Genomic DNA, 25,346 nt, shown 5'->3' with positions numbered 1-25,346 from the left:
TTTACTCCATACAAACAAGCAAAAACATAATCACCCAATTTCAGGGAAGATGGCTCCTGTGCCTTTGATGGAAGGCAATGCAGATAGAAAACATTTGGCCACAACTTTGAGAGGAGTGCAGAGGCCAGTGCTGAGCTCCAGAAACACAGGATGCTGTGGCTGCCCAGGTTCTTCCCTGTACTACCTTACTTCCTCCAGGACAAAGAAACTATAAATTCACAAGGAAACAGGAGGATCCTGTTCATCTGTGGGCTGTGAGTAACCCTTGCACCAGGCAGAAACAACAGAGCTGAAATTTAGAGGGTCATGAACAGTACAACAGCATGACCAGAGCACAGGAAGGCTTGGAACCCTCACCTGCTACAAGCAGCAGGGATGCATACCTGGGTAGGCAGGTCATCAGCAGCAGGAACCACACTGCCTCCAGCTAGAGCCATTTCTGCTGTCAAGTCAAGAAGTGTCTATTTTTCAAGGGCCTGTGGCTTTCTGGAAAGGCAAATAAGGTTTTCCTTTTGGAAAAATTGATGTTTCTATTGCTAGTTTTTGGAGTTAAGTGGATAGATTTCCGAACAATTAAACACTTCTGCATCCAGTGGTGAAAAAGGCTCCCTTCCAAAATGTGCTCTCAGTTACAGGAATACTGTACTCACAGCTTCACAGGAGAAAAGCATAACGTGGTACAGCATAGGTCTTCTCACACAATGTTTTCAATATTTTCACTGTGTTAAAACCTCGTTCCTTTATCTATGTGAATTCAGAGACGTATTCCAATCTCTGTAGTGAACTTTCCATGTTTCCTGGCTGTGCAGCTCAGCATAGTTGAAATGCTTAAAATCATTAACCCATAGCTTCGCGTGAAATTTATTCCTCATCTGTGTCTTAATTTCTGAGGAATTTGGGATTCCTTCTCCAGTAGTTACTGACATCAAATCAGGAAAGGAATGAGAAATGAGAATGAGAAAAATGTGTGCCTTCCAGAAAACATTCAGCATTTGAGATCAACACAGAAAGCTAAAACAAGTTCTGCAGACACTGGCACCAAAGCAGAGGTGTGGAGGAATGCCACAATAAAGAATTGATTACCTTGGGCTTCCACAACGTATGTTCTTGTACTGCAGCAATTCTGTGCTGAGCTGAACATAAGACAGTTTTTTTTATGATATAAGAAGAGTATAAAAGTTTCTGTTGACTGGATCTAGGGCTAAAACTATCAGCCTTTCTCCTTTCTGGAAACTCTTTACTGTCATGGGAAGTAAAAGTGGAGGGACAGGAAGTACAGTTATAAATTATGTCCAAAGCCTGGCTCAAAGACCACTACAACAGTAAAAGAAAGACGAAGTGCTGCTGCCTCAGCAGGTAAAAAACTAAAAACAGGATCTGCAAATCCTCATAGCATTGGGTCAGGTCCATGATGTAAATCCAAACAATAAATGCAGCTCAAAACCACATCTTCCAAACAATCACAAGAGCTAGATATGCTATAAATGGTAGAGAGAAAATAGAAATTATACCATCAAAAAGAATATTAGTATCAATAATTTTTTCGTTTTAACCTGACTTGGGGGAACTGCATACAGTCTAAAACCAAACAACATTTTGCATTTTCTTTTCCCTATTCCAGGCTTAATTTAATATTCTTTCCTTAAAAGAAGGTCAAAACAAATTTCATCTAATCACTGCTCCTGCATACAATAGAAGGGTACACATGCACTAATAAAGCCTGGTACAGTTATAACCCTCTTCAGAAGTTTTATTAAGAATAAAAGTTTTAACAGGTTTTCTACCTGGGAGTCCCAGAGTTCCTGGTTATACTGAAGTTACATCCTGAAACAGAGGTTTGTGGCTCGCATTCCTTCAGCTCAGCACAGTGAAAGCCTATTGGCCCATTTTAGAAATGGTGCAGCAAATCCATTCTTGTTTTCTGTATTTAGAACAAAGTACACCACTTTGGCTTTTTATTATTGTTTTTATTGTTCCGCATTGTATGAATGCCAGATATATACTGTCTGGAAGACTAATCTAACTCTACTTGGTTCATGTTATTATTAAAGCTGCCTTCCTTCCTGTCACTCTTGGACAGCTGGCAGACATGAGTAAGCAAATAATTCTGCCTATGGAAAAATTATTTTTATGGTTATTTATAACTTACAGGCTCTGATACAGGGAGTCAAGTATTCAAGATGTGGTAACACAGTCTAACTGCTCTGGTGCATGTTGTTCTGGGATGAACTCCTCATTTTACCCTGTCTGTCCTATCTCCTGTAGTGAAGAAGTCATTAAGATGGACTGAGAATGACTGAACACATAGGTGGGCTCCACTGTGAGATTAGGAATTGAGTCCTGTTGAATTCTTGTCCTTTCTCTTATGAAATCTTCATTTATAAATGCAAGAACAGCATCAAAAGAAAGAAGAATCCCCCAAACCACTCACAAAACTCAAAGCCTGACACTAAGCCTCCCTACTAGGTAATAGGAAGCAGCACTTCAAATCCCCATATAGGGAGGAAAGTTTATAAATAGGTTCATAAGATAGTTTCAAGATGAGAGAAAAACTTCTAGTTATTTAAATCAGATGAAATTCAAAGAATTTGCTCAACCATAGCCACATAATTCGTACCAGTTTTTCTTACCCACGAAGTCTAGGAAGGAGAAAGTGAATGCCAGTTATTTGTCACGTTCCTTGGATAGTATAGATCTTGCTTCCATGTAACTTTGGAGCTGGTCAGGATGCACATCTTCTCAGACAGGCACTGGCTCTTTGTTTCAGCAGGGCTACTAGAAGAATCTTTTTTATTTTACCACCTATGCAAACCTACCACAGATGCAAAACAAAAACTGTGCAAGAATATTTTTAGACTTTACTAGGCCCACAGAGCGAAAAGGGTGTTCTTGGCTTGAAACGGGAGAGTTCAACCAGAAAAGCCCCCTTGGAGGTCAGAAATGTGAATAAGATCAGAGAATTGATGTGTAGGAGCAGAGCCCAGGTTTGCAGTGCCACACTGAATTTCATTTCAGTAACTGCTGAAAGCCAGACAACATGGTCTGAGGGAATAGCTATGGCATAACTTAATGGACTTCTGAGTCCAATGAAAAAATTTAACTTGACTTGCATCCATTTACTTGCTTAATTTTGGAATACTGGGCCAAATCCAGCTGAGATCTTGGAACATCACATCTTGCTGCTGGGATATAATAAATAACAAGGATGCAAGTCCTGAGGAAAATCATTTCTCATCACGCATATGCATCTGCACAAAAGCAGAGCTGGGGGCCAAGCTTATGGCAAAACTGTCTTTTACTTCCAAACTCCTTCTTCTCAACATCAGAGAACTCTGCTAATCTTTGAAACCTTTCTGTCAGGTTTCTCCTGTTTCCTGGGTATTCTGGAGCTCCCTTTCTACTTTTGCTCAGATTTGCCCCACACAATACCATGGGGATGCTCAAAACAAAGATCAAGAAAGAAGGGCCCATGTTACAAGAAGTTCTGGATTTCAAAGAACTATAGAGCTTAAAAGAACTGGAAAGATCCTGAATAGAACATGGCCCTATGAGTGCATGAAGCTAGATAATTTGACACTGATAACCTGTAACTTTGCAAGTTCTCAGCATAACTCAAGTCATTAAACAGTCCCATAAAATGGTTAAATGTGGAAGATTGCTGTGAGTAATGCAGCATTGCAGAGTGTAGTATTAAAAACAAAAAAGAAAAAAAAAAAGAAAACCCTAAAGAAGTTTTCCGGACCAAAAAAGGAATAGCATGAAAAGTGGCATGTTGTAGACATTGGGCCATAAAGCTCTCATAAGTATTTGCACAAAGCAAATAGGAATGCTAATACAGTCAAATAGGAAAGATTTCCCTTTGTGGAAGAGACAGGGCTATCCAGCCACATATAATTTGATACTGAAAACTTCAGCCAGCTTTAACACTATCCTCACTAAGGAGGTAACAAGCTAGAGGGGCCTATAGAGATCACCATGGCAAGTTTAGCATGTCAGAAAATACCCTTAGGAGCCATAACACAAACCTGCAAGCAAATCCTTAAAATCATCAGCCACTTTGTAAAGAAAAAAGAAAAAAAAAAGAAGTTGCAAAACCTCCTCAATGAGTTGCAGCATGGGACCTGATAACAAAGCATTGCATTAATATAGGTACATGAGTCTCTAAACACTTGCCTCAGACTTATTACCACATCACACACCTTAGTAACACCTTTAAATTTTAGGGTAAGTAAGCTTTTAGTAGTTTCCTTTATGGGATTTTGATGGCCTCCACAGCCCATAACAATATGAATTCCTTCCAAACCAAAATAATTTCATTCGCATTGCCCTCAAGCCCTTGGGTCTTTTCTAGAGGAAACATCTCTTTCTGTTTTGGCTTGTCTACATATATTTATTTTTTATTTTAAGACAGAGGTTTTATTGGAGACATTGGAGATGGAAAGGACTTAATTAGTCACTTAGGACTGACTTAGTCACAACCATAGTCTTTCAGTCCAGCCCATTATCAAGTGGTCTTGGTTCTTGCTGTATTTCCCTTCATTGCTGTCTCCTGGCACTCAGACAAGGGAAGTTCCCCCGAGATTTACAACAGTCTCCTTTCTCAGCTTTTTCCTTCTGTCCTTTGACATTCACCATTTGTCCCTTACTCTCATGTGCATGGTTTCATCTCCAAAAAATATTATTTTATGTATTCAGCTTCATTTCTGCTTTTACTGATAGATGTGTTTACAATGTACCCCATTCCTAGTGTGGGCAGATCGCTGTTTGGGAAGTAACACCTAACAACTCTGCCTGAGAGACTCTACCATGCAATGAGGGTACTTGCGTAGCCCCCCACATCAGGGATTAGGCAAGACTGAGGCCTGCACCACTGTATTTGGGACAAGTGGTTATAGCTAAATTGATTAGCTTTCTCTTCAGTGCCCCACTGTTTTAACAAATCCCTAGTTTGTAAAATGTTTGGCATTACAAACCCCCTTGCTCCTTGAGCAGAAATTAGAAATGGCGTCCAAACTAAAGACAGCAGTTTTTACCTTTCCTTTCTTTAGTGACCCTACATATGATATAATTTGGATTTCAGACTGAATCGAGAGTAAGATGATGGGTTTGGTTTTGTGTTATTGATTACTCCTTTTCAAGTTTTCAAGTATGGTGTGCATTCAATTTGTTCTTCCCTTTGCATGTATGTTTCAAAAATCCCTGTAATATTTTCTTTCCAAATGACATAATTACTTCATGATGTCTTTACTTCTCTCTTGTTATTTTTGCTGGAAACAGTGAAAATGTACTTAAACAGCTCTTTGGCAGACGTATGTATCATACTGACCCAATTTATAGCATCTGCCTTGCAACTTTGTGTACCATCATTTGCCAAACATTCTGTAACTGCGAAATAAGAAGAAAATAATAGTGAAGTGTTCCTACCCTTTCATGCTCTCTGTTCTGCATCCCACACGTCCCACAGAGCCTACATAATGAAATGTTTGCTAGGTTGTTGGGTCAGCACAGAGGAGCAGAGTAAAAGGCATGCTGGAAGTACTCACTGAGTAGGGGCTCATGGCTCCCCAGGCCAAGGTTCCTGCTGTTAAACACACTGTGCTGCATCTGCTATTAAGAAAAGCTAGAGAAGAGTGGCCATTAAAGCTGCAAAGTTTAGCGGCAGAACAGAAAATCCTTCCACAAAAGTAAAAAGTGAAAGGGCAACAGGAAAAAAAAATGGCACATAAACTACTTAAAACTACCTAAACTTGGATGATGTTTATCTTTGAGTTATACACGTGTTGCTTTTCCTCTGATTTTTAGCACACTTGAATTAGCCCTGGGCTTTTTTTGGGCTTCTAAGCCTGTATTTGTGAACAGCAAGGGCCCAATTCAATTTGGTGTACTCAGATTACAGTACAGATGGCACTTCTTCCAAAGTCCTATTTAAAATATTATTAAAATAACAAATGGGAGAAATATTAACTCCACTTTAAAATTACCATTTTACCTCCAGCTTTGGAAGGCTGATGTAAAATGAATTAGTGCATTTCTTTCTGACAGCTGTAGATAGAATCCTTCCTTTCATTCCTCTTCTCTTCCTCTTCTACCTTCCCAGAGAGAGGTTGATTTTATATTGAAATATACAGAAGAGAATTGAAGAATTACACCCCATTGGTTTCTGAGAACTGAATCTTTCATCTCAGCTGTTAGGTTAGTTTTGTATCTTTTTTTTCTAGTACAGCTGCCTCTTCAATGGTTTCTGTAACTTTTCCAGGACAAAACGTGTTAGTCAGATTCTCAAGAACTTCTTCATTTCCCTAGACATTCAGCAGCATGGCTATTTTTGCTGGGACATGTTAAAAATAATGGTCTCTGTGGCCTCAAACAGGACTGACCTAGTTGAAGCCTCAAATTAATTCTTTGGAGGATATCACTTGTCCTTATTTTGAGTGATACACTCATTGCATAATTTATGAGAACCAGCTATCTGGAAGAAATAGGGAGATGCAAAAATGGGATGGATAGGAAAATTCAACAGCAGAAAACATCTTTTCAAATGGACAAGCCATAGGGTGTGCTAGCCTAATCATACCTTGACTTTCTTGTTCAATATTGATCTGTTTTTCAGAAGGATGAGTAGCAAGAAGGAAATCAAACTACAGCATAAGCTTGTGCAACCACAGAAGCAGGAATGTTAGACCTACAATTTTCATTAGGATATATCAGACTGCTTAGTATTTTTTTTTTAACAGAAACTTTTTGTCATCCAAACTATATCGAAGTTCCACAGCACATATTTAGCAACTCACATAGTCATATAGGATGCAAAATACTTGCAAAATTTTAATGGTTTTGGTATTTTAATTCAGCTGAGTCATAATAGGTGTGAAGAAGTCAAAGCGGTGGAGCCATTAGATCAAAAACAAATAATCAGGTTTCCCTGAATACACAGAAAAAAAAATAGCATTTTAAGTCATGGACCTGGGCCTAAATAAATGTACTTTTCTCTTTCTGCATGACTTGGATCTGCAGGTGACCAACTTGTCACAGAAGTCAAGACAGGGTGGGAGAAGTTGGCGTCTTGTAGCTCTCCCCCACACACTGGATATCATCTCTGTCCCTAAATTGTCCTCTCAGAATAGTCTGGCACCTCCCACAACCACGAATTGTGAAGTGAAAAAGGACATGCGTAATTTATTATCAGCATATTTTTCCCCTCATTCTTCAGATTTTGTTTCTGTGCACAGTTGTGTCTTAGATGTCCCAGCCCTGCAACAGATCTACTGCTTTTATGGGTGTTGCCTCGTGTCTCCTCAGTCCTTGGAGCACTCTGAGTGGATCGGTCAAGAATGGGTGAAAAGATGTAAAAAATAAGCGTTTCCCACCCACAGATACTTGGTTGAGGCCATTCAAAGATGCATTGTCTGATAACTACTGAGGAAATGGATTTGTCATTGTGTGACAATCAGAGTAGGGAAAGGGATTTCTCCATGGCTAAGGTTCTGAAATATTTTGAAACCAGTTTTATTCCATTAAAGTAACTAAGTATTTGAATCTATTGCCCAAGTGAAACCACCCTTTAAAAATCCCTGTGTACTAAGAGGAACATCACCGCTTGGTGAAGATGGATAAAATGGGCAGAATATGTAACATGCATTAAAACAAAACAAAACTAAACAGTTAAGAACTAAAATACTGGCTTATTATTAAATTTGAATAGCTTTCTAATTTTACCATGTGAAAATTCTCATGAGACTAGCACTTCTGAAAATGAACAGAACACACAATTTGACATGAATATATCCTCCAGCATTTATTAAACAGCATTAAAGAAAAAGCAGTGAAAACTTCTGGGAAATATGAGACGTGCTCTGCTTAACTTTGGTTTAGAATAATGAGTACCCATAACTATTGCCTTCGGAGCTGGAGGCTCCCCATGCTCACAATTCAATTATTTTTGCTGTAATCTGAGGGCAGGGAGGCTGAAAGAGCTCTGTGGTTAACACACCTCCCTTTGTGTCAGAGTGCACTGCAGTTGCACTTAGAGTTGGTATCAGCCATGGAGCACTTAGACACTGCACGAACAGAAAGCACATTTTTGGATGCTTTTCTGCGAATACCTCACTGAGCTGTGAGAGTTTGTTTACAGAGTTGCTCAGCAGCTTCACTTTCCATTGACACAGTTGCTGGCTCCTCAGGTCCTTAGTTTACAAAGGGAGGAGTGATGGAAAAGAGAATATGGACACTGTTACAAGACCTAAGCTGCTAGATTCTTGTAATATTTAGATCTATTCAGGACAGTTAATTTCTAAATATTTCACTTTAAAAGATTGATAAATTTGCATAGTAAAAGCAAAGAAAATTGCAAGTCTCTTGGGATTTTCCAAGCAGCAGACCCACTTCTGCGTCCAACATCCGCTGAAATTTATTGGGATTTGACTAATTTCCCTAAACTCTACTGAAAATGCCAGTTTTGTTTGAAGCTCTGGAAAAGCCGAAGCATTTACTACTAGCTATGCCATCATCTTAAAACACAATTAAATTGTAAAAGGCATGCCAAGTGCTATGAAATTGCTCAGAAAAGAAGGGAGCTCTGCATGTAGGGAGATTACATGGTTAGGAGTAAGGCAAGAAAAGCTATGTCCTACAGCAGACAAGAGTATTTTAGCATAATCTGAACCGTTTGGCCCCAGAATGAGATATAGAAAATTGTGAACAGTTTGATTTTGGGGGACTAGCCTGCAATGGGACCTATTTTGTAATGAACATCTAATTGACCTTTTGCAGCATTAAAGTTAATTATCAGCTACATTGATACTTTATGAACAAAATCTTATACACTTGAAAATTGCCACTATTTTCAACATGAGCCCTATTCTTACATATGTCTAAAAATCTTATCACTTGCTTCTGCATTTCACTCTCAGCAACTTTTCATTTTTTACCATAGTGTCATCAAAGTGATAAAAGATTTTATTCCTACATGAAACAGAATAAAAATACAGCAAATAGTAACTCTGAGGTTACAGATGCTTAGGAGTACTGTGGACATCCTTAGGCTTAGAAACTTCACATCAGAAGTGAACTCTTAGGCTGCAGGACAAATACAAAAACCTGATAATTCCTCTACTTTGGGCACTTTTCAGATAGTTTTTAGGATGATTTTTAGACTGTGGAGGACTGCCTTGGGCATGTTCTTGTGAGAACCCATTGTATGTTTATTGGTGTGAATTTAACTAAAGAAACAAGATAACTCTGTTTATTGTGAGAAGGGATTATGGTGAGAACTCCTCTGCTGCTGCTAAATTAAGTTGCCTCTTTCTATCCCAAGAACAGGAAGAGGCCATCAATCCAAACTTCTTTCTTAAAATTGCTTCCTGAGCCCATCATTCTTCTGATAGGGAAGCAAGAGGGTTGTACTCCATCATCTGGCACAGTAATTCTAATGCATCCACATGGAGAAACACAATACCCACATGTAGAGGAGAACTTCTGTCTCAGGTAAACACTACAGAGGGTAAACCTGCCCATAATGCTCTGACTTAATTGAGAGCTTCTACTCCTATAACACAATTTACCTATGTAAAAACTGTAATACTGATAGCTGTAAATAATTGTCTAATACCACAGAAATTTTCAAGATAATTCACATAAATGTGAAGACTTGCTGTGTTTAACTAGTATCACTGCTTTGGGAAGGGAATATCACATATCCAAATGAGCAATATTTCTAGTGGAAACAAACTTTCCTCTAGATTCACTAAAGAAATTATAAAAGTTGGCTGGGTGCATAAAATGTCAACTTTTGCAAGTCCTGCCTGACACAAATACACTTGGCCCTCTCAGTACTAGTTCTAAATCTGCATTTTCACCCAGACAACATTAGGCCATTGCCTAACCTCGGCCCCCATCCTCCCCTTTACTCCAGATGAGATGGACGAGATACTAGAGCAGTATGACTCACAGAAACTCCTTCCCACATGAAATCCCCAGTGCTGCTGCCTAGTATGCAGCACTGATTTAAAAGGCCTTCTAGGCCACCTGCCAGCACTACAGCTAGCCCTGATCTTAAGACCTCTTGTCAGGCAGAAATGGTCAGAGAGGAAAGCCAAGGAGCTGTGACTAAGTCTGTGTTAGGAACATCTTTTTCTATCACCCACATCTAACCCCATAGCACTAGCCCTTGCTGACACTGTCAACCCACACCCATTAGCTCCTGAAAACTCATTAGCTACAACACAGTGTTGCCAATTCAAAATTTAATTCTTCATTCCCCCAGCAAGTGAAATTGTGATCCCTAGTCGTTGTCCTGTATTTATCCATCAACCAGTTACTCCGTCACGAGACCCGGGTTTGGCACTGCTTCACATCCTCCTCCAGTGGCTTCCCGAGTGTTTTGCAATACTGGTTAGGTCGTTGCTGTCCTGAGTCTTTAACCATAGCATTGCAGATAAACTAGAGAGACTGGATGCAGGCGAGAGGCCTGATTTATCCACGTGGACAGCTTTTCCCTTTCATGGACTTACAGTTCTGCATCATGTGACTTATTTGAACACTAATTTCAATCCAGAAATGTACTGATTTTCCTCTAATCTGAAATTCTTGGCAGCTAAAAGAACCTAATTAGGGTGTTTCTGTTGGCATTTGCTCTTTTTCTGTGAGAGAGAAACATATTTCAGTTTTGTGCAGTTCAGGCTCCTTAAACACCGCCAGTTAAAATACAAATTTGAACCTAACTGATCATCCTCTCTGGGCAATGGAATTAGTTATAAATCAAACATTGTGACAAAACTAGACAAGCAGCTTCACATGGAGCTGCTCCTTGGCCCTTGTCTGCATTAACGTTAACCCTAATGCTAATCTTAGCCTTAACCTTAACCACAGGCCAGCAACTGCTACAACTACAAACAGAATAAACTAATTGGATCCTAAACAAAATCTATAATCTCATTCCGAAAAAAAAAAAAAAAATCTAGCTTTGAGGCTCCTCACAGTTCAAGCACTGACTCAGATTTGATCACTAGCCCTGAGCTGAAGCTTTATTTCACCAGTTCTCTACAGGACATAAACCAGAACTAGCCCCCCCCCGCTGCCTGTTTCTAAAGCTATGTAACAACCTTAGTTTATAATCTCCTGCCATCTGTGCGCTGGAACCTCCAGATCTGCTTTGGAGCCTTACAAAGAACGGACAATATCAGCTGGCTGGGGTCAAAGAAGTGACTGCCTGGCAACCTAGCTTGCCATGGCGATTTTCTGATTTTCTCACTGGGATTTCTTTCTCCTACTCTTGGCAGTTCAAGTAGGGTTGATTGGACCCTCTGAGAGACACGTGGCTGTAATTTTTTTTAAAAATAGAAATGCAACTTTTTAGTTCTTTGTACAAAGTAAAAATTCTAGTTGAAAAAGGTCAGGTGAATCATTAAACAGAAGAAACACAAAATATAATTATTGCAGTTACAAGCACATATCTTAGCATATCCAACGCCCTTTCAGATCTTTAACAGGAAGATTTTAGGTATAAAATCTAGCCAGCAACATTCACTGAAATAGAATTAACTGCAGGAAAGTATACAAACTCCTTGAAGTGTAAGATCACTTGAGTTCAAGAATGAAAAAAAATAATTTAAATAGCAACAGTCAAGCCAAGACAATTTGAAATGCAGCGACAGGGAAGCAAAGCTGTATAGATTGGACTGCTGGATCTGGAGTTATGAGAGGCCTGGCAGAAAATATAACAGCAGTCATGTGTCCTTAACCACTCCACTCCCCACAGTCCTAAGGGTCTCTTCAGACATTGCAATGTCCAGATGCATTTTGCTCTTTGTTACTCTAGAACATTTCTGGTGACTGACTGACATGTGGACAGTTGCATTGTAGTGGGAAACCCCAGAGCTGATGGCGTTGAAGGCTGCAGGGATGGCAGAACAGAGATGCCTGGACAGGGAAAGGATCAGTATCCTATTTGGTCAATAGATGGTCCTCAGACCTTTTCAGGGGTGGGACTGCTGCTTTCTGCATCTGATGCCCAGCTGTTTTCTGAGGTGCAGCACAGTTTTACTTTGGTAAGTTGGTCATTGGTGCCATTTTCCTATGCTGAAGTTCTTTTTCCTTCATTTGTACTTATTTCAGCCATTGGCTCACATAATATTAATCATTCCACAGAGAAAATGTCACACACGCCAGGTTCATTCTGTTCTAGTAAACCACAAGGAAATGGTTTAGTGTGATAGCAATGCTACATTTACTTTGACCTGCTGTCATTACTGAATAATGCACAAGGACAAATTTCAGTACTATTTAAGACTGTCCAACAGAAAGGTGGCAGGCAGCAAAACCTAAAAGGTAAGTAGGATTTGGTAGAACTTTAGGTCATTACAGACAGCAAATCTATTTAATGGGGAATGTCCTTTTTGGTATGTCTTTCATCTTGCAAGAGGGAACACTTCCCATTGAGATCAAAGGGAAAATGTTACTGGCAATCACCATACATACCTAACATCATCAGACCTTCAGGGTTTAATTAAAAGAAGAATTTTGTCCACAAGAAAAGCCAGTAGTCATCCAAACCATGGTGTGTGTCACAACTGGACTCTCTCAACAGCTTCCCAGATATTGCTGAGATTAGTAGCCAAAGACAAATGCAGTGCTTAGATAAATAACAGATGCCAGGTGCTTGGTGTCTTTGGGCTTAATGTTCCCTCATAGAGGGCTACTTTTCAGTTTCTGGTTTCTGCTGAAGAAGGTCTCGTTTTGGCTTGCGTTAGGCAATGCACATGTGCACTGCTCGTAATGAATAAATCCCACCTGGAAAACTGCCATCACAGAGCTCTGTTAAGAAGCCTCTCCCTTCAGTTGAAGGCAAAAATTGTAGGGTAGGACAGTACCTTTAGGGTGTCTATTAAACCAAACTCCAAGCACTGGTTTCCCTCATGCAATAGTCTGTTCACAGTAATTGTGGTGAAAGACCCTTTAGACAAGGAAGGTTCATCTCTTGATTGCAGTGGTGCAACTTACGTGCATGCTAGTTCAAAGAGGCAACAGATAGGCAAGGTCGTATTACAAGCTCAAGAATGCATTCCAAACTTTGCACCTTTCCAAAACTCTCAGAGTCACTTCTGACTTATTCCAACATGTTATTAATCACCTTTCTGTTAGTGAAGATCATGAAAGATTTTGCATATAATGAATTTTTCAAGAGAGATTATACAAAAGCACCTATAAATTAAACAGATGGCAGAGCGCAAGTGTTTGAGGGAAGAGATAACGTGGAAGACAGAAGAACGATAATTTACAAAATATTAGAACAAATAGTTTCTAACTTCTTTAATTTCTTTTGCCTTTGAGAAAAGAAATCTGGACAAGGAGTTCTGTGAGGAAAAGCAGATATGACAGGCACAGATTAGGAGGAAGATGGAGAAGCTGTTGCAGAAGAGCAATCAGGAGGGGAGGAAATTATTCTCCTGAAAGAAAAAAAAATACAGTGACAATTCACAGGAGTAATAAAAGATATGAAAAACAGAAAATACTGAAAGGCAGAAATAAGCAATCCTGACATAACCTGAAAATAAGAAATAAATTGGCAGAGAGCAATCCAAAGTCAAAAAGTAAGGATTGAATACAACCCTGCTTACAAGATCCAAAAAGACCTTTATGCTGTTAATGTTGCTATAGGCCCCAGAGTTTTTGACTCCTGCTAGTACCAAAAGAAGGGGAATGAAGAGGCATTTGATTGCCTCTTGGTCTGGAAGCCAGCCAACAGCACAGCAGAACTTCTACTTTTTTTACTTTTTAAATTGCTTTGCTGGTGATTACAAGTATTTCTCACTGCATCCTTTGTAGGAGGAAGCTTGGTGTAAATAACCCTTTTTTTTTTTTCTCTGTAAATTCTTCCTTTTACACTACTTATGTTTTGGGTTTCCTTTCACTTAATATTCTCAAAATATTCTCAATAATTCTGTCCACCTCTGAAGCACAAATTATTCCATGTCAATAGACTGGACTTTAGTTGGGAATTTTGTATACAGCAAACACTTTAAAATATTAATGTATTGTTTAAATCACAAGCTTGTATATTCACTTATCCTTGTCATATCAAGACTAGATTCTTCACTGACTTCTGTGGATGTTTTTTGTCGTTTGGTTTATGACAGAAGTCTCTTATTGGCCTATCTGTTTCTTTAACTTTTTTTTTTAACCAGAGGTGGAATATGTCCTTAATCAGTTAACTGTCAGTCAACTTTTTTCCTTCTTCCTGAGGATTTCTAATAAGTTTGTGAACCTCCAAAGTTCTACTAAAAACTTTATGTGATTTTTAGTCTTTTCAGTACTCTGTGACCTATCCTTTTGAGGTCCAAAGTGTAACCAGAGTAATGAGTTCCTTTTTCAAACACATCTTGCCCTGAAACTTCAGGATAATTGTAGTTTTTTCCTATTTCTCATTTGCAACAACAGTGGAGCTCAGCAGGTCTGTGGGAAACTGAAATAAATTGGGACAGAGGCCGAGATGGAAATATTTCAACTGAAAATCTGCTCTCAAAAATGAGGGATCAGTTGCAACCAAGCTGGAGAGAGAACCCTTTGTTAGTTTGGTATGATACCTGATATTGTAAAAACCACAAACAAGCAGATGTTCCTTAACCCAATACCTAGTCTCTTGGATTTCTTGTTTCCAAAATAACCTTCCAAGACAGCACAAGGCACGGGGAAATATCAATTTCTTCTGACTAGACCTGCTCCAGTAAATGAACTTGGCCTGAGACTGTGTTTGGGTCCAGGCGGACTGGGACGGCCTGTGTCAGTGCTGAACTTTCAGCACTGGAGCTTTCACTCTCCAAAAGAAGAGGCTTCAGGAGGCCTGCCTGGAGGGAATGGCCACTACAGTAATTTAATTCTCAAAACACCAAGAAGTGCCCAGGCATTGGTTGGGCACAGCACTGTTTAAAAAATCTGAATTCATGCCAGGCAAAACTCTCTTCACCAGCCCAGACATTGGCAGCCCAGTGCTCAGAAACGTTTTCAGGCAGGCTTGGATTTGGTCATATAGACACAGTCTGAAGGTGCAATGGTGTTTCAAGGGAGCCCACGTGTTAGAGATGTGTTCTATAACCTTTGTGTAGGGTAGACCTTCTCTTACTGGTGTCTAGGAATCTCCATGGGAACAAATGAAGATATAATGGTGTTACTGTGTGTAATACAACAGGAGGGAACAAACAAACATGGAGTGTTTGGGCTTTTTAATAAATCCCTAGTTTGCATGAAGCATGCCCTGACTAAGGCACACAATAGGCAAATTAGAGATCTGCAAATTAAAAAGTATATGATTGATAGTGGCCGTTAAACAGATCTTTTCAATCAATCAAGTACTATCAAGATTGTTCCTGCTCACCTTCAAAGCAGTTGTGAAATTTATCATCTTAATACATGCAAAAGTTTCCTTTTGCAGATCCAGCAAATACTGCTAAGCCACCCACGCCACACACATGCTCCCAGGCTCTATAAATTTTGGGATAGTGCAAGTTCAGATCCATTCCAATTGCCAGAAAAAAAAAAAAAAACCAACCTAAAAAAAGAGCAGCAAATATAAACCAGAACAGAAACCTAAATAAAATACTTCAGAAGGTTCCCTTATCCCATTGTATTCCAGTAAATTATGTGTACTTTCCTGTGTGTTTTGGCACCAGAAAATAATACAAATCTGTCTCTTAATTGTGCAAACACGAGGAATATGCGAGGCCTTGAAAACAAATCTCTTGAGCTCTGCTATGAAACTTTTGAAGCAATTCATGTCACCCTGACACCGTTACTTCAAAGCAAGAAGGTAATGTTTCATCACAGGAAAACTGGTTTGATGCACTGGTCTTTACAAGTTATAACACAAGCAAAGTGCTGTACATCATCTTTCAGGATTCGCCTTGACTTTTTTTTAGAAGTAGAAGCACTTCAGAGAAATGCTTTGGCAAAGCCTCCTTGGTGCAATCTGGAAATTTTCTAGTATGAATAAAGACATATTTTTATATAGAGAGTTTGTGCCTGAGTGTAGGACCTACAGGAAACGGCTGAAGAAGAAACAGGACTTACTTAGTGGATTGTCATACTTAAGCTTGTTAACAAGAAAAATCAAATTATTTTCTACCTTCATCCTGGTTGATTTGAACGTTCTGCTAAATTCAATTGTCAGAACAACAGGCTAATTTTTGAAAAACAGGCTGCAATCAGTCTGGCTGCCATTCAAATGTATATAATTGTTTCAGAATGAGCAAAGAGCACAACAAGGCCATGTGAGGCCAGCGAGAGGAGAGGAGGGAAAGTTTGGATTAGAGGCTTCCTGTATGGAAAACATCTGCACTGAAGCTGGAGAAGTTGCACTTTCACTGCAGGCTGGGTTAGAATTACAGGGCTGATGCAGCACCCACTGCTCACCTGACCTGTGCAGGCACAACTCTTTGGGTGAACCAGATGCAAGAGCAATTTCAGAAGCTTGACCCCTTTTCCAGAGGCAGTTACTCTATTTACTGGTGGTTACTCAAAGCAAACTATTGAAACAACTGTGTTTTGTCATCATATCAACTTCCCCCTGGAAAAACATCTTGTAAATTATCCGCTTTGTATTTCATTCAGGATGGATACTTGAGACCTGAAAGTCTGTGTTTACACAGAATGTAATTACAAGATGAAAAACGGAAATTTTTTTGCTACACATTGTGCTCCGCCAGTTCTAGTGGTCAGGGGAGAATGGTGTGATAAAGTTAATGTTTTTAAGGACTTCTGGCATGCTTGTCTCTCACCCAAAGTGGGTCATCAAAAATCAACTCACCTAACTTGAAAAGAACCAACAGCAATAGAGGCCATAAGAACCAAAGAAAGAGACATGCAAATCCAATATTTTTCCAAATTTCTCTTAAGAAGGTGTTAACTTATTTTGAATTATCATAGTCCTTATATTTTCAATTTCATTGATTACACATTTCTTTGCTGGTGTAAACACTATGAACATGCTTGAGAAGCGCATATTAAAAACCCTAAAACCCCACTATACCTCATCCTGCTGACATCCTGCAGGACTCCATCCTCCTAAAGATGATTTTAGTTTCTATCTCTCTATAAAAACACTTCTCACTCAAGTGCTCTCCCATTTTAGCCCAGCACCTCCTCCCTATTCCACACAGGCTATCAAAGTAACAGAGACAGAAGGCACATTATTCAAAGTTATGCAGCACTTAATTTCTGGAAGACTACACCTCAATCCCATAATTCAGTAACAACAGGATAGGCAAGACAGATAAATTCAAAATAAGATCTAATATGTGGCTTTAAAAACATTTAAAAAACAGAATAAAAATTAGTAATAAAATTAGCTATAAGAACTGGATTTCTTTTTTTTTTTTCCAACATATGTCCAGGTCTTGGAGATTTTTCAACAGGACCTGGTATTACCTAGAGCAGATAAAGATGTGGCAGGAATCATGGACTTGCTACTAAGCACTACTAGGCTCACTGAGAACAGATTGCAAGGCAGAATTACCACAGTATTCACTTTTGACCTTACTCTACTCATAGGCAGTGAATCCCAAATAAATAGCAAGATGCATTCTGTCCAACAAATGGACCCTCTGAATATGAAGGAACAGCACACATACAAAAAGATAAGGTCACACCCTCAAGAAGAGCATTACGAAGGAGGAGGAGAGGCCCCTCCAGCACTATTATATTCCACAGGCAGGCAGAGATGGGGCCAAGAGCAGGTGCCTATTGGCAGGGGAAATGACCACATGGTGAGAGGAAACTAAAGGAATCTAAACAAGGCATTTCCCCAAAGCCACAAGGTCCCAGTGAAGGAGCAGCTGGTTTCTCATCCACAAGAAATGTACCTGAGAGCCTCTCCACCCTTTTTCCCATTGTGGTCAAGTGAGGCAGGAGCCTGTTCTGAGCCAGCTCCTTGTGGCCTCGAGTGACCCTAGGAGGGGAAGCTGCTCAGAGGGAGCCTAGCTAGACAGAGCTTGCCAGTGGGTGCAGTCATGGAGAAATTCCGTGTCTGATCGAGTCCTTGAGTGTCTGCCAGGGATCCGGCGTGCCTGGACACGGCCTCAGACACGTACAGTGCTGAGAGGCTTCAGGGGTTGGGAGACAAGATTGATGCAGCAAGGGATGCTATAGCTGCTTTCTGCATCCAATTTGGTTTGAGTCCTCTACATCCAGCTTGGTTTGCATAGAACGAATATTCCTTTGAGAACAGTGCTGAATTCTTTCTAGCTGAGGCAAACTATTTATATAAATTGTATTGTTCTGGCAAAATCCAGCTAATAAAACATATTTTATTCTCTTTATTATATATGACAATTTTATACTGCACAACTTCCATTAGTAACATGAACACAAAATCTAAGATTGATTTCTAATATAAATCTTATTTTCCGTTTGTCATTTTGGGATCATCATTCTAAAAAACTGATACACATGCTTTTAGGCTGGAAGCATTTTTGTTTATATGGCATGAATTGTATTTCTGAATCATAAAATCCTATGAGAAAACCTCAATTTCTGCTATAATTGTTTCCACTTTAAAAATCAGGTCATTGCCAATCACCCGGACTTTGGGTGAAATAATACCTTGTGTGTTTGGTACATAAACAATTCAGTTTGAAATACGTGACAGCATCATATTCCCCAAACACTGGATTACTGGAGACCAAACTGAAATTCCTTGACTGGAGTGATCTTTGCATTTGAATTCAAATTTATCTCCTTAGGAAGACACAGTAACAAAATGGAAAAAACAGCATTGCATCTGATTTTTACTTTACTAAAAATCAATACACATTAGTCTGTCTCTGAGATCTTAAGACCTTTCTTTATGTGTCCTATCACATTACTTCTACAAATTTGGGGACTTTTGATTGCTCTCCTTGTGAATACATTATAACTCGTCTTGGAAAAAACCTCAGGAGCAAAAGTAACAGCATTAGAGACCTGCCTCCTGATTCAGTAAAACTTTTATTTGCTCTACTGCTCCTCCACGTGCAGCAAGTGTAACAATATGATTAATCTCCTCTTCTGGCAGTCTCACAAACTGCAACCAAAAAGGAGCAGAAAGTTCTTTGCTACCCATACTCCGCAACATGCCATGTCACTTACACAGATTTGATTTGCTCTGACACTTCGTGACCACATCTGTCCATTTTTGCTGCGGTAAAAAATATGATCCTAGAGAAAACATATTGCTGAAACTGGAATAGAATATCACATATGATATGTATGTTTCTGAAGCTAATCATGGTGGGTTGAGAGCTTTAACCTCAGGACACTTAGAAAAGGCATTGTTTCCTTCATCAGACTGAGGATGGCTCCAGAAACTAGAGTGGACAAGTTTTCATAAAAGCATAGTCTTTCATCTACCTGAACTATAGAGAGATGCAAATATTCTTTGTTCCTCTCTCTGATGTAAGAGGGCGGATGGCTTCTTTTTTGAAGCTTCTTTATTTACTGGCATCTCTTGTTTTCCATGGCAGATGTTTCCCTGTCTATTTTTCATGGAAACACTTATTTTCTGCAGCTTGTTCTGTTTTGAATGGAAGACTGAAGTGGAATTGTCTGTGGCCAGCAGACAGCAGTAGGAAGACCTTTTCTGCTTTCTCATGATCCATCTTGTAAATCAGATCTAGTCATTACATTTACAGTCTAGGAGTGGGAAGACTGGAACTGAAGAAAATATGGACTAGGAGTTGAAACAAAATATTGCACAATTTGGTCTCAATTCCTCTAGAAGCAACATCCTTAAAAACAGATAACTGGGATGATAACATTCCTGCAGAGATTATTTCTTAGGTTTATTCTAAAAAAATCAGTCATTAAAACATATTATTATCTTGGTGAACCTTTTCTACCTGAAGAAAAGGGCAATTTTTAAAATGAGGCCAGGAGAGTTGTAAATAACTGGGTAAAAAAATGTAAGGTTTTGTAGTAAAAGTGCTCTAACTATACTGGCAGAGTGTATAAATCATTAGCAAGAGCCTTTAGGGCTGGCAATTAGTCTATATATGACTACATCACTTGGACTTGTCCTTAAATAACAGCAGAGATCAAGTACCGGGACACAAAACCCACAGTCAATGCTTCCCACCTAATACTGCTCAGGAGAGTGATCTCAGCCTTCTTACAGTAAAGATTTCAATGAAGCAAAGCAATTGGCTGTTCCTGTGCTGAGACCAGACAGCGAGCAAGGAAAAGCAAATGCAACAAATCAGCAAGATGTTGAAATAACCTTTCCAAGGGGGAAAGAATGTGACACAGAACAAGTTAAAATGAGTAAAAGTATCTGTTGCGTCTTCATTCTTGGTGGCAGGCAGTTCAAGCTAAAAGGCTAAAAGCATCCTCGACTCTAAAGTAGCTCTGGTTGTCAGCAAGCCGTGAAAGTGCAAAAAGCTGCACAGCCCAGAAAAAGTCCAGCCGTGTGTCCCACCTGAAGCCCAGCACAGGGCTCAGAACCTCACAGCCTTAAAGCATCTGCATTATCCCATGGCAGGATAACTGCCCCAGCTCAAATCAGCCTTAAACCTGCATATCCTGCACCAGGGGAGGAAAACTGCCCCAGCACAACTGAAGTCCTGCAGGGCTGTGCCCAAGCCCTGCCTTTTGGCTGCTTGAGGACAGAGCTGCTTTTGGTCCTCCTGCACTTCATCTGCTTGTCTAGAACCCCCACACAGGTCGTGGCGTTCTGACTGAAGATGCATCCTAACTCTCTGAAGACCTCTGGAAAATGCTCTCTGTGTAAACACACTGAGCATTAAAGGCCAGGATAGGCGACTGTCACAGGACAATTGTGATCAAAGCACTTAGGAATGCTCTTCAGCATTCATTTGTGTTGATGTGGAAGTTTCTAAATCCTGTTATCACAGGAAGTTTTTGGGAGGCAGGACATAATTTTTACTGCAGGACTGGGCTCCTCTGCATTCTATTGCCTCAGTTTTCTGTTTTGCACATAGAACATACCTTATGTACAAAAACATATTGGTTTGGCTTTTTTTAACAGAAAAGATATAGGAATAAGTATATCCATTAGTGTGTCACCTGTCGTTGTCTGGGTAGCACAGCCCAAAAGTGAAAGCAGAATGTTTACGCAGTGCGTTTCACTATTTTTAGAAAAAAGGGCTAGTGGAATTCACATCCTCTGTAGACTGTTATAGGGAAAGATACCGTGAAGTCCAAAACAAAGGACTATTCACAGTAAAAAAGAAGGGCTATTTTACTTGTGTTCAGCACTTCTTTGTAATTATAGGGATGGCTGGATCACATTAGTTACTTAATAATACAAAGCTGAGTTGGAATTTAACGTGTCTGGAGGGATTTCTGGTTTCCTTGAAGTGCCAAGCGCATTCACTCTTTAAAATTGAAAAGAAGAAGAATGACATTCATGATCCTATTGGGATCTGCCTTATTCAACACAATTTCTCTGACTGTGGCAATCCACCTCCTTAGCTTGAGTTACTCTGTTCCCTATAGTGATGCCTCATGCTCACTTGTCACTTCGAAGAGCCTAAGCCATGTTTTAAGGCTGGGGAGAAGACAGGTGTATTGCTTGGGATTGGGAAGTGTGCCAGGGTGCAGGAGGTAACTGTGTGTGCTGACACAGCAGCAGCTCGATCTGCTGAACATCTTAATGGGATCTCCCTGCACTGGAAATGTAGAGGCACATAATGGATGTCCATCCATCCTGATACTTCTGTTGTGTGGGTGGTGGATGAAAGGCTCTTCCTGTGACCCAGCCACCCCACGGCTGTCACCTCTGCAGCAACACAGAAGACGCTGTCTGTACTCTCTGACCATCCTCCACTGATTTGCTAATGTTTAAAAAGGAAAAGCTCTCCCTACCACACAAAGAAATGAAGCTCACTTTTACTAAATTACAAGTAAATGTGTAATCAGACCAGGGGAAACCCAAAAGCACAGCGTAGTCCCAAATGCCTATCATACACCACTTAATGCCTATCAGCTCTGAGACTGTTCCATTGCTGGTTTCCAAAAAATGCCTTTTTTCTTACTGAGCTACTCTGATTAATTAGGAAAAGGCTAACAAAATTGATATCATGATTGAAAGTCTTTCAAAGTAGCATGTGCTTGGTCAGTCACACACTGTTTCAATAAATGCAAAAAAATAATAAAGTCTACAGCATTTCCTTCATAAGCTACATCACGTTATTTTAATTCTCTCTTTAAAGACCTGTGACCTTTGCATAAATTAATCTAGAAATGTTGGTACATGTGTAGGGTGCAGTGGTTTTTCATTCATAGCATTAGAGAAAACAGGATAATAGAGTACAGTTTTATAAGTATGTACCAGTTGTGCATTCCCCACTTTACTTTTGTATTTTTATTTTGTTAGCCTGTTATGTCCCATGAGGAATCTGTTTTAATATATCAATCAGGGAATGATTCTCTTAGTCAAACACAGAGGTGTGGAATGTCTCTCTCCTACTTCTTTTTCAGTGGGGAGGAAAGGAAGCAAGCACACAAAAGTATGAAGTTTGTTTTCATTTCTTCTGACCCTCTTTCTGTCAGTTAAAAAGTTTTGGTTTTAAGTATGCATAAGGCAAGAGATAAGAGAGTTGAAGTCCTGAACTTTGCAGCCCTTGAATATAGAGATTTGGCAAAAATATATTAAAGAAAAAGAAGCTTGGAACTGCAGTATAACTCAAATCCTTAGTAAGATAATTTTAGAATAGAGAAATAAAGGAAGGACTAAGGAAAACAAAAGATACACTTGATAATAAAAAACAAATATTTCAATTTATGATCTTTCAATGCGTCATTCAAAAACTCTCTACCAAGAATGACACAATCTGTGCCACATCATTCAGGGCATGACCAGAGTTGGTAATTAGTTCACCTAAGAAATAACTACTCTTTGACTTTACCTTCAAGAGTGCTGGAGGCTGCACTTTAGACATGGATCATTTTACTGGATTAAATTACTTTATAAAATATGCATTCAAAGATATTTTTTCTTAATACATAATGTGAAATGATTTATGAAATATTTATGTGCTTTTATGGTGTTAACTGAGGTTCAAGCAAGGAGTTTTGCAGACAATTTTACCTTATTGTGCATTAATGAAGGCAGCCTGGTTAACGTTCAGATACCTTCTCAGTAAAGCGGAGACAAGAGGGAAGCAGCACATGTCCAGATCAGAAGGATATTTTATATGCTATATATATTATTGCAGTTCAAATGGTCACTTCCTTATCTGGAAATTACTTTTCAGTTTCTTAAGCAGGTACTTTTTGAATTCAGGTTAAAAGCTTGTTTTGCCCTTATTGATCCATTTTTGCTCTTTAATCTTTCACCATTTCATTCTGTTATGTTAACACGTACAGCTAAGGATACCCTCCCAAGCTTTTTCTTCTTCACTGACTTACATAAACACTTAGAAATACTTGGGATTCACCCAGCACAAAAGCAGATAGTCTAAGATCTCTCTTATCAGCACCTCAAAGTTTATCAGCAAACCCTGCACCTGACTTTTCAAACGGGTTATCTGCACCAGATCCATATGAATGTGGGTTCACACCTCCACCAGTCAAAGCTGACACCTCCGAGGTTATTGGGGTTAAAGTAGTTGAGACTCTCAGGGGTTTTCTTGCTAAAAGCAACACAGACTAAAAAGTACTTTTTACCTTGTTAGCATGACTAGAACTTCCTTCTGAATTGGAAGCTCCTGTAAAGGTATTTAAATATGTATATAAATATATATCTCCATCCTGTGAAGGTATTTAAACCATGGGCATGCTCTTCCACCAAAAAAAAACCCCACCCCATCCAACCAACCCCAAAAAAGTCTCAAATCTTATCTTATTCTTATAGATATCCTCTTGGATAGTCATGATGGATAGTAGAACATACTACTACTGTTTTGATTGATCAAGATTTATTATTCATCTCACAAAGCTGCGAGATAGATAAAATTGTCATTAAGAGGTAAAAAGGGAGACTAGCTTTAACACAGATGACAGAACAGAAAGAGAAGACAATATGCAATCCAAACGCCTGGAATTCCCTTTAGGTATCATAATTGTTTCAAAAAATTGAACAACATGATTTAAAAGAAATTAATACAATAATTTTTTGTATGGATATTATTGATCTCTGAGATCAATCCCTGATCTCTAACATCTCTGTTCATTTTGGGAGGAAATTATTTACTGGAAAACCCACATATTGGCTTTGTAAAACGATATTCCGGTGTGGTAGCAGAACAAAGGACAGAGCAAGTGATCCCTGATGTGTGGAAGTGTCACAGTGGGCAAAGAGGTCCCATCACCTACAGCTCCTACACTGAAATAGTTTATTGTTTAGAGTCCTCAGTTTGCAGGTTTAACACTTAGAACTGTCAACAAATGTTATCCCTGATACTATTAGCTAATGAACTTGACTCTTGCAAGGAAATGTAGGAAAAAACGTGTTTTAATTAAATTAGGACTCACTAGCTGTTGCAGCAGCCCTTTTGTTAGAGGGTAGAAACAAACCAAGACACAAACTTCTTGTTTATCACAGCATGAAAAGGGCCTTGGGGTATTCCTCTTTACAGCTCAGCCATCCTGACTCCAACCATTCACTGACTCTGGCTGCACCAAGCTCTTACTGGAGGTTTCTCTTGCAGCCTCTGACTTCCTCTCCTGCTAACTCTGACTGAAGGCTTTTACCCAGTCAGACTCTGGCTGCAGGTTCCAACAACAGGCTCTGACTGCACACCCAGACTTACCTCACTGCAGTGACTCTCTCTCCCCAGGATCCTGCCTCTTCACAATCCTCTGGTTCCCTCTTCCTCAAGGTTCCTCCTCCTTCATAATTCTCACTCACCAGCTAGCCCACTCCCTTTTATCACTTATCATGATTGGACACAGCTGTGACTCATCAGGGGTGAGGCTGTATTGGTAATTAACACAGCTGTTACTTATCAGGGGCAAAGTCACCTGTATTCCCTTCTCCTACAACTAGCAACTGGAGGATGACTAGAGAAACTAAAATTGCAATCAAGTACCATTTAGAGAAGAGGCTGTGAGAGTGATCTAACCAACTGCACACAAAAATGTAACATTTTGGCCCTTCAAATGCTCTGGAAATAGGCGGATATGTTCTATGCTGATTGCAGCATTAAAGTTTAGAGCATGATACTGATAAAACTATCAGAGATTTACACCAGAAGTGGAATGAAGAAATTCTGCCCATTTAATGAGGCAAGTGAATTGCAAAGAGTACTTGGAAAATACCTGTTGGTGGCTGTGATGGATGTTCCTGCTGAGTATGATGATATTCCTGGAACAAGGAGCTCCCCAGCAGAAGCCACCCTGTGTTTTACCCCTGCCAAGAGGAG

At 39.5% G+C, this 25,346-nt stretch overlaps 1 long non-coding RNA gene across 2 annotated transcripts in view; it reads right to left on the bottom strand.

Annotated features, from left to right (window-relative positions):
• Nucleotides 1-24,814, bottom strand: part of LOC136292950 (uncharacterized) — a 34,698-nt gene extending 9,884 nt beyond the window's left edge. For both annotated transcript variants that reach the window (XR_010722012.1, XR_010722011.1), the window contains exon 1: nucleotides 24,735-24,814. This is a non-coding gene — a long non-coding RNA (uncharacterized lncRNA). The remainder of the gene's footprint in view (nucleotides 1-24,734) is intronic.
• Nucleotides 24,815-25,346: the final 532 nt, after the last annotated feature.

The sequence above is a fragment of the Chamaea fasciata genome, unplaced genomic scaffold (assembly GCF_029207755.1).
Source record: "Chamaea fasciata isolate MVZ Bird 193981 ecotype frontalis unplaced genomic scaffold, bChaFas1.0.hap1 SCAF_8, whole genome shotgun sequence".
NCBI classification, from domain to species: Eukaryota; Metazoa; Chordata; class Aves; order Passeriformes; family Sylviidae; genus Chamaea; species Chamaea fasciata.
Note: the sequence above shows the minus strand (reverse complement) of the source record. Positions and strands in the feature narration are given on the sequence as shown.